Below are 14954 nucleotides of genomic sequence, written 5' to 3' on the forward strand. Positions count from 1 at the left end.
AAACCTGATATAAGGACCATTATTAACTCTCTTCTTGTCTTCTTTTATTAATAAACCTTTAGATTTTAGTTACTAAAGGATTGGCAGCAGTGTGGTTATTGGTAAGATCTGAGTTGTATATTGACCTGGCTAAATGGCTGATCTCTTGGGAGTAGAAGGCCCCTATATGTGATTAAATTGGTTCTCAGTAAGCACTCATCATAGATTACAGCATCTGGGTGGTGAAATAAGAGCTGGAATGCCTAAAGCGACTGCAATTTTGACTTATTAACCAATGTGGTGAGACAGAAGTTTACTTTTGTTACTGGCTCGGTATAATCTGATAGAATAACCACCAGTTTGGGGTGAGTCCGCCCTATTTCTCAGCCATTCGTCCTGAATCTGTTATTCTCAGCTGTGGCCCACTGAGGCATGGTGACAATTGGTGTAGACTGGTTAGGATCCACAGAACCAGATCATTTAAGCTTTGGACCAGAACCCCATGCTATTCAAAAATATTTAATTTTGATATTGAGAGTTTTAAGGGTTAAAGATTAGTTACAATGAGTGAGCCAAAATCATTTGAAGGTCTTGACAGAGAAGCCCTTGAAGATTTGTGGTTTCAAAAGGGGTTATCCTTTAAGAAGAAAGCAGATTTTTCAGTTCTTGAACTGGGGCTAATGGCCAGTGATCTGAAATCAGGGGCTCCACCCAGACCTACCCCAGAAGCAGTTACAGCAGAAGCAACTAGAATGCAAAAGCTAGCAGACAAGAAACAGCGGGAGCACGAAAAAGAAATGCTAGAACTTCGATTAAGGGAGAAAACAAAATAAAAAATCACTGAAAGGAAAAAAGAAGCTGAGGAAAGAGAAAAAGCTGTTCATCAAAGATGCATGGAACAGCTGCAAGCTGAGAGAGAAGCACATCAAAAAAAGCTACCAACCTTCAGCTCCAAATCCTGGAAGAGCAAAAGAATCTGCCACAGCCTGAAACTCCATCTCCCCTCCACAATAGCAAAAATTGAGAGAGGATTTTGTGCCATTTATAAAGACACTGAAGATAGAGAGGATTTTTTGTCTACCTTTGAACACCTGTGGAGTCTTCACAAAGTTCCAGATGAGCAGTGAACGCCTGTCCTGCTATCCAGATTGACTGGAAAAGCTAGAGAGGTATTTAAGAAATTAGGGGATCAAGTGGCTTTGGATTATATGATGTTTAAAGATTCTGTGTTAAAGCGATTCAAGGTCACTCCTGAATCTCAGATTAAAAATTTGAAATGTTAAAATGTCTAATGGTTGTACTTTTGTGGAATGTGCTCATAAGTTAATGGGTTTTGTTAAAAATGGATTGTGGGAGCAAAATCTTATGGAAGTTTTGAAAAACTTTTGGATTAATTACTTTGGAACAAGTATTGAACATTGCTCCTGAAAATATTCAAGCAGCTATCTGTGATAAAGAACCTGATTCAGCCTTAAAGGCCGCAGAAATTGCTGATGCTTATCCAGAGAACAGAAATCATGAAAAGTCTAAACCTCAATTTGAAAGGAGTGAAGGGTTTAAAAGTAGGTCTAGCTCTAGTTCTGTTAGAAAAGCTCATGGGAGCCCAAAACATAAAAACTCTTACTCTAAGGGGAGACAAGCCTAGGCATATGAAGACAGATTGTCCAAATCTGAGAAATAAACCAAAACCACTACCCACCATAAATTCTAATTCTATAAGCATGGAAGGGGACCAAATAAACCCCAACACTGCCAACTTGCGTGCAAAAGCTGTTACTGTGGTCTCAGAAGGAGTTAGCTTTAACGTGTGTCATGAGGCTAAGTATGGGAATAATAATAAGGAATTCTTTAGCAGTGCAGAAATTAATGGAAAAAGGTGTTTGGCATGGAGGGACACCACAGCTGATATGACTTTAGTTAAAGCAGATCTGGTCAGGGAGAAAGATTATCTACCAGATGAGAGTGTGACTGTTGTAGCTTTCTCTGAGTATTTTTTGAAAGTGGCTTTGGCTAAAATCCACCTTAAGGAGAAGGAATTTGATGATGTTATGATAGTTGGTATCAGAATTCAATTCCTGCAGATATTTTGATTGGAAATGATATTAAAGTTATGTTCAGTCATGTTAATATCATAACCCAGTCACAGGAGAAGTATGAATGTATTCCCTATGCCTTACCTGCTACGGGTGTGGAGAACTGTGACAAGGAAGGAAATGTTCCTAAGCCTGTGTCAGTTAGGGATAATGACTTGTCTGTTGAGAAAGCTAACCCACTCTACAAGCTTTTGTCTGTAAGCAGCCATGTGTGCTGGGACAAAGGAGAGGATATTTGTTGAGAATAGCAGTGTGCCTGATGAGGAAGAGTTTATCACAGTCTTTTATTGATTGGGGAAGACAGAGAGAAGAAGTGGCAAAGATTCTTGTGGCAAAAGTGTGAGCAAACAGAAGGCGTCTCTCTCAGCTTAGGCTGGTGGAGGATTTGTCTGTTCTTTCAAGGGTGATTCCAGACTTAATTGAAGCATAAAGAGTCTGCTTCTGCTCAGGAAAATATTTCTTTGGAGCAAGCCCTAGCTGGGGAGGGTGGATAAGCACCTAAGTGATTTAGGAGCCTAAGTCTCATTTCAAAATTATTTAAGCACTTAGGAGTTTAGGTCACTTTTGAAAAATGGGGTTGAGGAGGTAAAGGCCCAGATTTAAGGTACTGAGACATTGCTGCAATCAGGGCTGCAACACTGAACTGAATTAGGAGTCTAAATTTCATTTTCAAAACAAATTTAGGCACTTAAGAGCCAAAATCCCATTGACAGTTGATGGGATTTAGATGAACGGCTTAGATCACGTTTGAAAACATGTTAGGCTTCTAAATGATTTAGGTGTTGCAACACTGAGTGCAGCAATGCTTAAATACCTTTAAAAATCTATACCTAAGTCACATAAGCACTCTTGAAAACTTTAGCCCTCATCCCATTGCTCAGGCAGTAGAGGCTCATGCATTTACATTGAGAGGTCCTAGGTGCAGTCCCTGCACATGACCCATTGAGGGACTCCATTATAATGTGACCCTATAATGCTAATATATAGTGAACTGTTATGGTGAAATTTACTTCTGTTCAGAGGGCCACATAAGGGGCAAAACAGGGCTTCAGTGGGGTTTAAGTTTTGCATAGACCCTGGTTCTCTACACAGAGAGGAGCTGCATCCTCCACTCTGTTTTTCGTGACGTTACATATTCTGCCAATAATACAACCCAAATCCTACTACCTTCCTAGACCATAGTGGTTCTCAGATGCAGCAGAACCAACATTTCTATTGAATTCAACTGGCATTGTATCAGGCCAGCTGTGGGTTGGACATATGTTGCAAATTTCAGAATCACAAAAAGTGAGGATCTTGAATAATCTAGTAGTAACTGGTGTGGGGGGGGGGGCTGGGGGGGGTCTAAAGGATTAATATAAATACTTTAGCTAGCCTCTTAATTTTACAGACAGGGTTATGCTCCAAACAGGTTATCAAGAAAGGTATACAGGTGTGATACTGCAACCCCTCAGTTCCACATATGGCATCCTTAGGGCTTCTTTATTTCTGCTGTTTCCTGAAAATACCTATTCAAATAATCAACCTTTATTATTTAAAGTATATACAGAAGAGTTTTGTGACCATATTTCAATCAACTTGATCTATTCTCATATCCTCTTTAGATACACAATGATGATCCTTTGTTTAGCAACTAAAGAAGCAAAGACTTTGTTTAGACCCCCGACATCCTGTAGATGTGTCTACATAATTCTGAGATTCAGCACATTCCTCCACTTTGTTATAGATCCACTCATGTATTTTCCACAAAGAAAGCGTGTTAAAGCAACAAAGAACTGCTACTTGTGACTTGTTCATAGCACATCATGCTTGTCTCTTTTTTACTTTTGCTTGCTCTGTTTGTTCTTGTCTATTATTGATTCTTCCTTATTACATTAATATCAACTTAATTTTTGATTCTCCTCACTCCCATTTACAAACTAAAATTCCAGATAGGTGTTGGTCTTGGGAAGATTTAAGACATTACTTTAATATCATTCATCAGTACAATAACCTTTCATGGAAGTTATGTACAATTACTCCATGGATGCTAAATGAGGGAATTACCAAACTGCAAGAGTGGCATTGTGCAAACTATAAGACACATCGTGGACGATTGCCCAAACTATGCTCATCTGGAGATGTTACAGCCATTCACATGGCTACCCCCCTGCTCTAGACTGGACAAGAGACCTCATGATCCAACTATAGTCACACCCTTGCTTATGTTGTTCCATTATCACCATACAAAAGAAGAATAAACTTTTATAAGGATAAATGTAAAATATTGAACTAGACTATGGGTACTTGGAAGTTAATTGAGGGGGGGAAAAAAGAATCCTAATAAGGCAAGGTGCTTTTACCACCTGCATCTAGTAAAAATACTTGTAGTGCCAGAGGCAATCAAAATGACACAGGGACCCAAGGATTTTAATTAAAAATTCAAGAAAACCAATCTGTATCCTTTGGAAAAAGTAAAATTAAGAGAACGGCATCACTGGTTTGTAAAAAAAATTGTGATGAGAATAAACATAATAGATGCTGCAAGGTTATTTGAGTGTGAAAAACAACAAGGGAACATAAATTGCTATTCTAGTAAAGCAAAAGCAGGCACGCAATAATGTGGATTTATTTTGTAGTACATTTAAATTTGGCATAAAATACCTGGTTACAGTAATAGGATCAGTTTAAACAAACAGAACTATTTGGAGAAAAAATATCCAGCTGCTACAGCCTTGGGGATGTCATACTGTGAAAAGGTTTTGTTTAAGGCTTCATCTGCCTCCAATATTCTGAAGCATTGCAGAGGAACTTATGTATGAGGCACCTTTCCTAAAAAGTGTTTTTGTAAAAAGTAGCATCATGGACTTCCATGTCTGTTGTGTCTCATTGATATAAGTAGCATTTTTTTACAGTTTGTAAGAATAAAGGTGTTTGTTCCTGTCACTCTCACAAACTGACCTTGGGCTCTGATGAAATTCAGACTCGGTTCTTTCCTCCTCTCAAATAGTCACCGGGAATAAAGGAGGCTGTAGGCCAAATGATGCCCTCAGATATGCATGTGTGACTCCTTTGTCTTTAGATCATTCCTTCTGTTCTGTCTGAGCAAACCCCATGGTAGGAGTTGATGATGTGGCTGATAATCAGAATAAGCATCCATATATGTGCAAAATGAGAAAAATTGATTAGAAAAATCACTGACACATGGATTTGGTACCTACAAAGCCATTTGTACTGAAGCACTTTTCAGGGAAGACCTACACTTTATGGTAATTTCAGGGTGAAATCCTGGTCCTAGTGATGTCAGTGTGAGTTTTGCCACTGATTTCAGTGACCAGGATTTCACCTAATCATTGTGACCATATTGTGAGAAACTCCACACTACCCAGAAGAACAGATTTATTACCTGGTTCCTGAAAAGAAGAAGTGCAAGGTTGGAGTAATGCTAATTTTCTCTCTCAACAATCTACATTAGTATCTTAATCTCAGCCAAATGGAAGATTCATTAATTTAAAATGTCTCAACAACAAGGGTGGAATCCTGCATACACTTGTTATTGTTGCCCCTTTTTGAGCCAAGACATTAGCCAATATTCAGGCCTTTGCTGGATTGTTTCTGTACAGAGGAGAAATTGATGACATGATTCAGGTATTTCTTTGGAGCAACGAATATACACAAAGTCTTGTTTCCCTGAACACAGTTTCCTTGTTCAGAAAGCCAGGCCTGCCATTCCAGGGAGTACTGTGGTCAAGAGAAGTGCTCTCATTCCCCAGGGCCTAACTCACCATTGCTTCTCTCACTTTCTGGTTGCTCTCGACTTCCCACACAAACAAATCATCACTGACCCAGCTCTTGCATGCCCAATCAGTTCCCAGTTCTCCACTCATATGGCTTCATTTGCTCAGGTCTTGCCATGCTGGCCAGTGCCTTGGGTGGTGGCTTCTATTGTTTCAGCTATCAATACACAGAGGTGGAGTTATTTGCACATTTCATTTAGCCTAAACAAAAGGTGCTCAATAAACCCACCGGCTTTAATCAGGTCTGTGATTGATGTAAGCCATTAACTCCTTCTAGCATACTATTATTTTACTTATTTGGAACCATATTGTGCAAAGGTGAAAATATTTGCTTTAGTTGCTCTTGTGGAACTATGAAAGGGGAAGATGTTTCATCGAATTTTGTATATGAAGAGGGCATTAAATTTTCATATTGGAAAGTGCAGTTTCAGCAGAGCTTGTTGGCCACGGATATATGGGAGGAGTGATTAAAACCTTTTTCAGAGTAGCAGCCTTGTTAGTCTGTATTCGCAAAAAGAAAAGGAGTACTTGTGGCACCTTAAATTTGTTAGTCTCTGAGGTGCCACAAGTACTCCTAAAACCTTTTTATTAATGGACCTACTGGAATCACATTTGGTGCAAGAAGAGTTAATGCATAATTTTAAGGCATATGCCAGTGCAGCATTAATAATGATTAGGTTGTTCATTTCTAAACAAGTTATCTTATATGAGTCTGCTGAGATATCTGTTTTATATGTAGATTTTTTTCTGTGCTACCTATTATACGCAAAAGAGATTGTATTACATGATATTGTGTAATGGTATATGATAACAAAGCCACACTTTTTTGCATGTGCCAAGCATCAAGTTTTTCCTTCAGCCACAATAATTCTGGGGATCTAGAATTGTCAGGACTATTCTCACCTTTCATTTTAAAAAAAAGTAAAGATAGCCTTGGAAACATAAACCAATAACTAGTGCTGATAGTCATTGCCAATTTTTCCTAGAGGTCTGGAGTTATTCACAGTTCCCTCACAGTGATCTGGGGCTGGTTTTTTCCATGTCTATTCAACTTGGAGATGCAGATCTTTAGTGTTTTGAAATGATCCTAGTGTGGTGACTAACCTGTGGATGTCAGCAATGTTGCCCCACTCCTGCCAAACTCTTTCCCAAAAGGCAGTCTTCAGTAAACTAGCTCCTCTCTTGGACAACAGTGTTTAGCACTTGTCTACACTTTAATGTTAATTTGTATTAAGGAAGGGTGTGAATTTAAAGCACAATAGCTATTCCTGAATAACTGAATGTATAGACAAGCCCTAAATATGAAACTAAGAACTTCATTCTAACCTTGGCTCAGCCACTGACTCTTTCTTAGTGAAATCATTTAAGCTTTGGGCACGGCTACACTGGAAACTTCAATGCACTGTTGCGGGAACACTCCCACGGCAGTGCTTTGAAGTGCAAGTGTGGTCGCTCGTGAGCGCTGGGAGAGGGCTCTCCCAGTTCTCCTGGTAATCCACCTCCACGAGGGGATTAGCTCCCAGCGCTGGGAGCACGGCTCCCAGCACTCAAAGCCTGTCTACACTCGCACTTTAAAGCGCTTAGACTTGCTGCGCTCAGGGGGGTGATTTTTCACACCCTTGAGCCAGCAAGTTACAGCGCTATAAAACGTAAGTGTAGACAAGCCCTTTGTTTTCTCAGCTTTAAACTGGGGATAATTAAACTTAAAACTATCTCACCCTTCATAGAGGTGTGCTAGGACAATGAATTAGTTAATGTTTGTAAAGCACTATGTATTCACCGGGGTGTATACATGGTTAGGACATCAACTTCTCCCAAGCTTCTTAGGAAAATTAGCCATTAAGAATGTTGACAACAATACACAGAGCCCAGCCCAAGCATCTGGACTCTAATTCTCCTGAAGCAGGACTGAACTGTGAACTGAAATTTCCTTCCACTCTCTTTTCATATAAAATAAGTCAGTTAATTTTGGATGTGGATGAAAGGATCATCACACTGATCTTCTCTAAAACTCCTCAGACTGTATATAACCATGGTGGGCAGAAGTTGGTTACACATTGAATGAGCAGGAAAACCATTTTGCATGCTTTTCCCCAAAATACTAAGGCTGGCTCTGATGGTGATTGGATAAAAAGAAACTACTGAAGTTCTCTAAGTCCAGGTATTCCGGAATTTACACAAAACATCAGGATATTTTTTGGCTTGTTTGATTCTCTGACAAAGAAGTTTTAACTTTGATTCCTTCCAGGCAGTGGGCTTCATATGCCAATATGACCACTGTCTTCAAGCTTTTATTCCTCACAATCAACCTCCAATTAAGAGGTCTATAAGGGGGAAAAAGTTGTAAACAGTTCAATTCACAGATCCTATAGAGGTACCCTATGTGGTATTTTAAACTTAGCAGTAGAGAAAAGAGTTTACTCTTAGTAAAAGACCGCTGGTACTATAGCACATGAATTATTGAGAGACTATGTTCCAACCAAGATAAATCAAAGCACTATTGGAAATTTATTTATTCTACTGCTAGTAGTGAATCAGTTTAGATCAAATGAAGTGACTTTAGGCTTTGATCTTAGATTTTCTTATATTAGATATTTTTGCTAAAACATGGATATTGATAAAAATCTTACTTTATCGGGTCTCATAAAAGACATTATACAAAATACATTCATGACTAATTTCATGCACCACAGATAAGCTACTTATGGGGTGGAATTATACCACAACTGTTTAACACTACCAAGAACATTAGTTTCACACAGAGGCAACTCAATCACCTCTAATGGAGTTACTTCTGACTTGCACCATTGTAAATGAGAGAACAATCAGGCCCAAAGTGTTTAGACCTCTTTGGTCTAAAAATTGTGCACGTCACTTGTAGCCAGATTCGTCCATGTTGACTCATACTGAGTAGTACCTTACTATGCAAGTAATTCCACTACTTTTAATGGGACTACTCATGAAACAAGTGTGATGGTTGGACCCCCCTTTTTGGGGTGCCACTTGGTGTTCTGCCACGGAGCCCGCCTGTCCCACCAGCCTGTGCTTCCCTCACTGTGTTGCTGTGACCAGCTCTGAATCCCCTTTCCAGCACACACACACACACACACACACAAGTAGGGACACACCCAACTGTAGAATCACACAGTCTCTCTGTGGAAGGACTCAGCTAGGGGAACGGCCATCACTCACATGCACACCTCCTTTGGGGTGTAAACCCAAAATAATATTGTCTTGCACTGTATAGAAAGATCTGCACAGCGCAAGCTCATAAAAATCACCCCCTCCCTCAATGTAGAGGGAGATATGCACAACTATTTATCCTCTCCCCCACCCCCATATGGGTTTTGAAATTAAAAAATAAAAGTTTATCTACAAAAGGTAAATTTAAGTGATTATAAGGGCTAGCAAACAGAACAAAGCAAATTACTGAGCAAACAAAACAAAACATGCAAACTAAGCTTAATACACTCAAAAAACAGGTTACAAATAATAATTTCTCACCCTAAATGTTGCCTTAGGCAGGTTGCAGAGTTTCTGCAGCTCAGAGCTCCAGTTATGTCTCTTTACAGGCTAGACCCCAACTCAGCCTGAACTTAGCCCTTGCCTTTCCCCTGCTTAGTTCCATCAGGTGTTCCTAGCAGTGTCTCTTCTTGGGTGATTGACTCATTTCCCAGCCTTAAATAGAATTTACATACGGCAGGAATCCTTTGTTTCCAGTGGAAAAATACCAGCAGTGTCCAAGGTGGTACTCCATACCAGGTGACATCATCATATGACCTTGCAGTGTCAAAGCAGAAACCAAGGAAGCTTCTCAGGAAGGTAGGAGATTGGTATCTTCCAAATCTTATTGTTCTTCCTAATGGTTTGTTGAGGCTAATGGCCTACTGTCTGGTGGGTGTTTCCGCAAGTACACACACAACTGTAATTGTTACATAGTCAATATTACTAACTTCAGACACAGAAATGATACACGCATACAAATCAGATAAACACATTCAGTAGATCATAACCTTTTCAATGATACCTCACACCCCATATTGCATAAAACGTCTTAGTTATGCCTTTTTCATGTCAGATATTTTGCATAGTCCCTGTAATGGGGTCAGGACTCACCATCGCAGCGCCTCCTGCTGGTTGCTCTGGGAATTAGCTCAGTCCAGCTCCATAGCACCCTCTTCAGGTGGTGTCTTGCCCATTGTCTACTCTACTCTGCTGTTTCGGACCCACATTGCTCCCCTGCTCGGCGGTCTCCTCTTCACCGGAGGGCAGTGTCCACTACTTTCTCACCCCCCTTCCAGGGGTTACGGCAGTCCTTTGGCTTGCACCCGCCGCAGGGACCAACCACAACCCAAAGACTAGCCCCTTACCTCAGGGCAAGTTGCAGTCTGTACTGGCCACTCTTCCACAGCCAGGTGCAGTGCAAGGGGGGACCCAGGCCCACCCACTACTCTGGGTCCCAACCCAGGGACCCTTTAGCAGCAGCCTCTCTCTCTGCCCACCTTCTCTCCCCTTGTCTGACTATCTTCCCTGGGCCTCTTCCCCTTCGGCCCTTTGCACCTCTTGGCCCTTCTAGTCAGGGGCTGCAGCCTGGAAGGTCTTAGGTGGGAGCTCTCCTCTGCTCCCCTGAGCCTGCGCAGCACTGCTCTGTCCAAGGTGTTACCTCCTTACTTCACTACAAAAGGTTTCCGGCCCCCCGCTCTCCTGCTGGTAATAGCTCACCTTAAGTGATCACTCTCGTTACAGTGTGTAACACCCATTGTTTCATGTTCTCTATGTATATAAATCTCCCCACTGTATTTTCCACTGAATGCATCCGATGAAGTGAGCTGTAGCTCATGAAAGCTTATGCTCAAATAAATTTGTCAGTCTCTAAGATGCCACAAGTCCTCCTTTTCTTTTTGCAAATACAGACTAACACGGCTGCTACTCTGAAACCTCCTTACTTCAGGAGCCAGGCCTTCTCCTTTGCTAGTCTGGGAGAGACTGCCCTCTATCCTGCTGGACAGCTCCTTAAATCTGGGCTGCCCCAGCAGCTGCCTCCTGTCTGGCTCCTAAAAAAAACCTCGGCCTAATTAGCTGCAGGTTTCCACAGCCTCCCTGGCTGCTTTTGCCTCATGCCCTGCTGGAGTGAGTCACCTGCACCACTACAGTCCCTCGTTGGAAATAGCAAATCAGGGAATTTTGTTCATTTAACAAAGATAGAGGGTGAGTTGGCCAGATCTTATGGGGGTGCTCAGTTCTTCATCATGACTTTTTTAAATATAAAGTTGTTTGGTTTTTTGCTTTGCATCTTACTATCTCTAGTTTGACATTAGTATGTAAACACAGCTTCTTTATGCCCGGTATGGTACACATGTCCAATATGGCAATATTCTTGGGTGGAAAGCATAAAGCAGTTGCCAACTTAGGAACAAAGCTGTGTCTGACTGAACTGTCAAATACTGTATTAAAAGGTAGCAGATTATGATAATGAAGTGTTGCAGCCTGTCACTATGTTACCAATTGTTCTGAACTGACATGTCAGAATGGATGGCAATGCAATGCACATAATTCTTGCTTAATGCTCTTCCCCATCCCCACCATTCAAACTGAAATATTTAAAAAATAACTGGTCCGTTTTCTTATATAACATGGACTCAGGAAAGGAAAAAAAATCATATGAGCAAGTCACTTGCTTAATTAATTTGAAAGAGTTTTTCTCCCAATCCAATGTCTCCTACCTTCCTACAGGCATGAATGATTTGGGAGGTGGGAAAAGGGGAAATTTAACAGGAATTTTCAGAGCTCTGCTGTTCAGTCCTTATTCACAGAAAAATCCCACTGGATTATGTGCTGTGATACAAAGTAGATAGAAATAGGAGGATAAGGCATCCCAGCAACAGACAAGAGGGACTGGGGAGCTGTGAGGGCACACTGTTCTTCCAAGTCATTGAGAGGAGAGGAAACATCAGCAGAAGAAGGGAGAGCTGTCACCATCCCACCCCAACATGCTTCTCCTATTTATTATGTGTATTGTGATAGCAGCTACAGGTCCCAGTCATGGACCAGGACCCATTGTGCTAGGTACTGTACAAAAAAAAGATGGTCCCTAATACCCAGGGTTTCTGAACCCAAAGCTCTTGGTAACTTTTACTCTTAGCGAGGCAGTGGCAGGAAATAAATCAACCGAGACATGGCCATCTGACCGATAGGTGGCTGGCACAAACAGCACAATACAAGAGTGCTTTCACTTACAGATTTACCTTATTTTGTCTCCAGCACTCACATGCATCCACAACAGGTTAATAAAAAAATCCCAGATTCATATTTACCCAGAGTCTTGAGGAGGTCTCAAGTGGATAACTGTAAACGTCCAGTGGCTGGCATTCCATCTGCAGAGGAACTTCAGAGGTGTCCAAGCATTCAAGTGTCCAACAAGCTCAGATTTCTTTCTCTTTTTATACCCAATTTGTTAGTATTACATAGCTTGTTCATATAAAAAAAACAAAACAAAAAAAACAACCTCCTGAGCAGAAGCTCAGTTAAGTGTGGAGATTTCCAGCCTGTAGTTTTCCATCACTTAGGCGGGAGAACTTTCCATCAATTAACCAGCTGTATAGCGATAGTTAACTATTGACAGACTTTCCATCTTGCAAAACTGCATGCTTCAGACAAAACAGCTCAAGTCTGGAATGTCAGGGTTCCCTCCCCTCTCTGGGGTACAGATGTGGGGACCCACATGAAAGACCCCCTAAGTTTATTTCTACCAGCTTAAGTTAAAAACTTCCCCAAGGCACAAATCCTTCCTTGTCCTTGGATGGGTACTGCTGCCACCTCCAAATGAGTTAGACAAAGATTCAGGAAAAGGACCACTTGGAGTTCCTGTTTCCCCAAAATATTCCCCCAAACCCCTACACTCCCTTTCCTGGGGAGGCTTGAGAATAATATCCTAACCAATTGGTTACAAAGTGTGCACAGATGCAAACTGCTGGGTCTTTAGGATACTGAAAATCAATTAGGTTCTTAAAAGAATAATTTTATTTATAAAAAAAGGTAAAAGAATCACCTCTATAAAATCAGGATGGACGGTAACTTTACAGGGTAACAAAAGATTTAAAACACACAGGAATTCCCCTCTAGGTTTAATTTCAAAGTTATAAATAACAGGAATACACCTCCCTCTAGCAAGGGAAAATTCACAAGCTAAAACAAAAGATAACCTAATGCGCCTTGCCTTGTTTACTTACACTTTTTGTAATATCAGAGACTCATTTCAGGATTGTTTAGAGGAGATGGATTTCCCTGACCTGGTGCCTCTCTGCCTGCTGAGAGAACACACAAAACAAAAACCTTTATCTACAGATTTGAAAGTATCTTCTCCCCTTATTGGTCCTTTTGGTCAGGTGCCAACGAGGTTATCTGAGCTTCTTAACCTTTTACAGGTAAAGGAGGGATTTTATGCTACCCTTAGCTGTATGTTTATGACACGCCCCCTGTCATAAATCTAAAAGGAAGGGTAAACCCCTTTAAAATCCCTCCTGGCCAGAGGAAAAATCCTCTCACCTGTAAAGGGTTAAGAAGCTAAAGGTAACCTCACTGGCACCTGACTAAAATGACCAATGAGGGACAAGATACTCTCAAAAGCTGGGAGGAGGGAGAAAAACAAAAGGTCTGTGTCTGTCTGTGTGATGCTTTTGCCGGGGACAGAACAGGAATGGAGTCTTTGAACTTAGTAAATAATCTAGCTAGGTATGTGTTAGATTATGATTTATTTCAATGGCTGAGAAAATAGCTGTGCTGAATAGAATGAATATTCCTGTCTGTGTGTCTTTTTTGTAACTTAAGGTTTTGCCTAGAGGGATTCTCTATGTTTTGAATCTAATTACCCTGTAAGGTATTTACCATCCTGACTTTACAGAGGTGATTCTTTTTTACTTCTATTAAAAGTGTTCTTGTAAGGAAACTGAATGCTTTTTCATTGTTCTAAGATCCAAGGGTTTGGGTCTGTGGTCACCTATGCAAATTGGTGAGGATTTTTACCCAACCTTCCCCAGGAAGTGGGGTGCAAGGGTTGGGAGGATTTTGGGGGGAAAGATGTTTCCAAACAACGGTTTCTCAGGAACCCAGATAAAGTTTGGTGGTGGCAGTGGAAGTCCAAGGGCAAAGGGTAAAATAGTTTGTACCTTGGGGAAGTTTTCACCTAAGCTGGTAAAAGGAAGCTTAGGAGGTTTTCATGCAGGTCCCCACATCTGTACCCTAGAGTTCAGAGTGGGGAAGGAACCTTGACACCCCCCAAATCCTAGACAGTGCTGGACAGCCTGCTCTACACTGGCTGTGATTTCTTCCTGGAGCTCTAGGAGAAAACAGAATTAATAAGACATATGCACCTCTAGATATACTACTGATTATATAAGAACTAACAATATTTTCCACATTTCAAGGACGATTTTAACCAGTTGATTCTGGGAAATTTTCGAGGGAGAGGGCATCAGCCACTTTATTAGAAGCTCCTGAAATGTGTTGTATTTGAAAATCAAAATCTTGGAGAGCTAAACTCCACCGAAGAAGTTTTTTGTTATTTTCTTTGACGGTACGAAGCCACTTCAGTGCAGCATGGTTGGTTTGCAGGTGGAAACGTCATCCCCAAACGTATGGGCGTAGCTTTTCCAGAGCGTAGACAATGGCATAACATTCCTTTTCACTGACTGACCAGTGGCTTTCCCTCTCAGACAGTTTTTTGCTGACAAACACAACAGGATGGAATTTTTGATCCAGTCCTTCCTCCATTAAGACTGCTCCCACACCACGCCCAGATGCATTTGTGGTTACTAGGAAAAGTTTGTCAAAGTCTGGGGCCCTTAGCACAGGGTCAGACATGAGTGTTGCTTTAAGCTGCTTAAAGGCCTTCTGACACTCTTCAGTCCACTGAATGGCATTTGGCTGTTTCTTTTTGGTTAGGTCTGTCAGTGGGGCAGCGATTTGGCCATATTACAGTACAAATCGCCTGTAATATCCGGCCAGCCTAAGGAGGATTGGACCTGTTTCTTTGACTTTGGGACAGGCCACATTTGGATAGCATTCACTTTGGCATATAGGGGGTTGATAGTTCCTTTACCCACCTGGT

This window comes from Eretmochelys imbricata, chromosome 1 (genome assembly GCF_965152235.1).
Source record: "Eretmochelys imbricata isolate rEreImb1 chromosome 1, rEreImb1.hap1, whole genome shotgun sequence".
NCBI classification, from domain to species: Eukaryota; Metazoa; Chordata; order Testudines; family Cheloniidae; genus Eretmochelys; species Eretmochelys imbricata.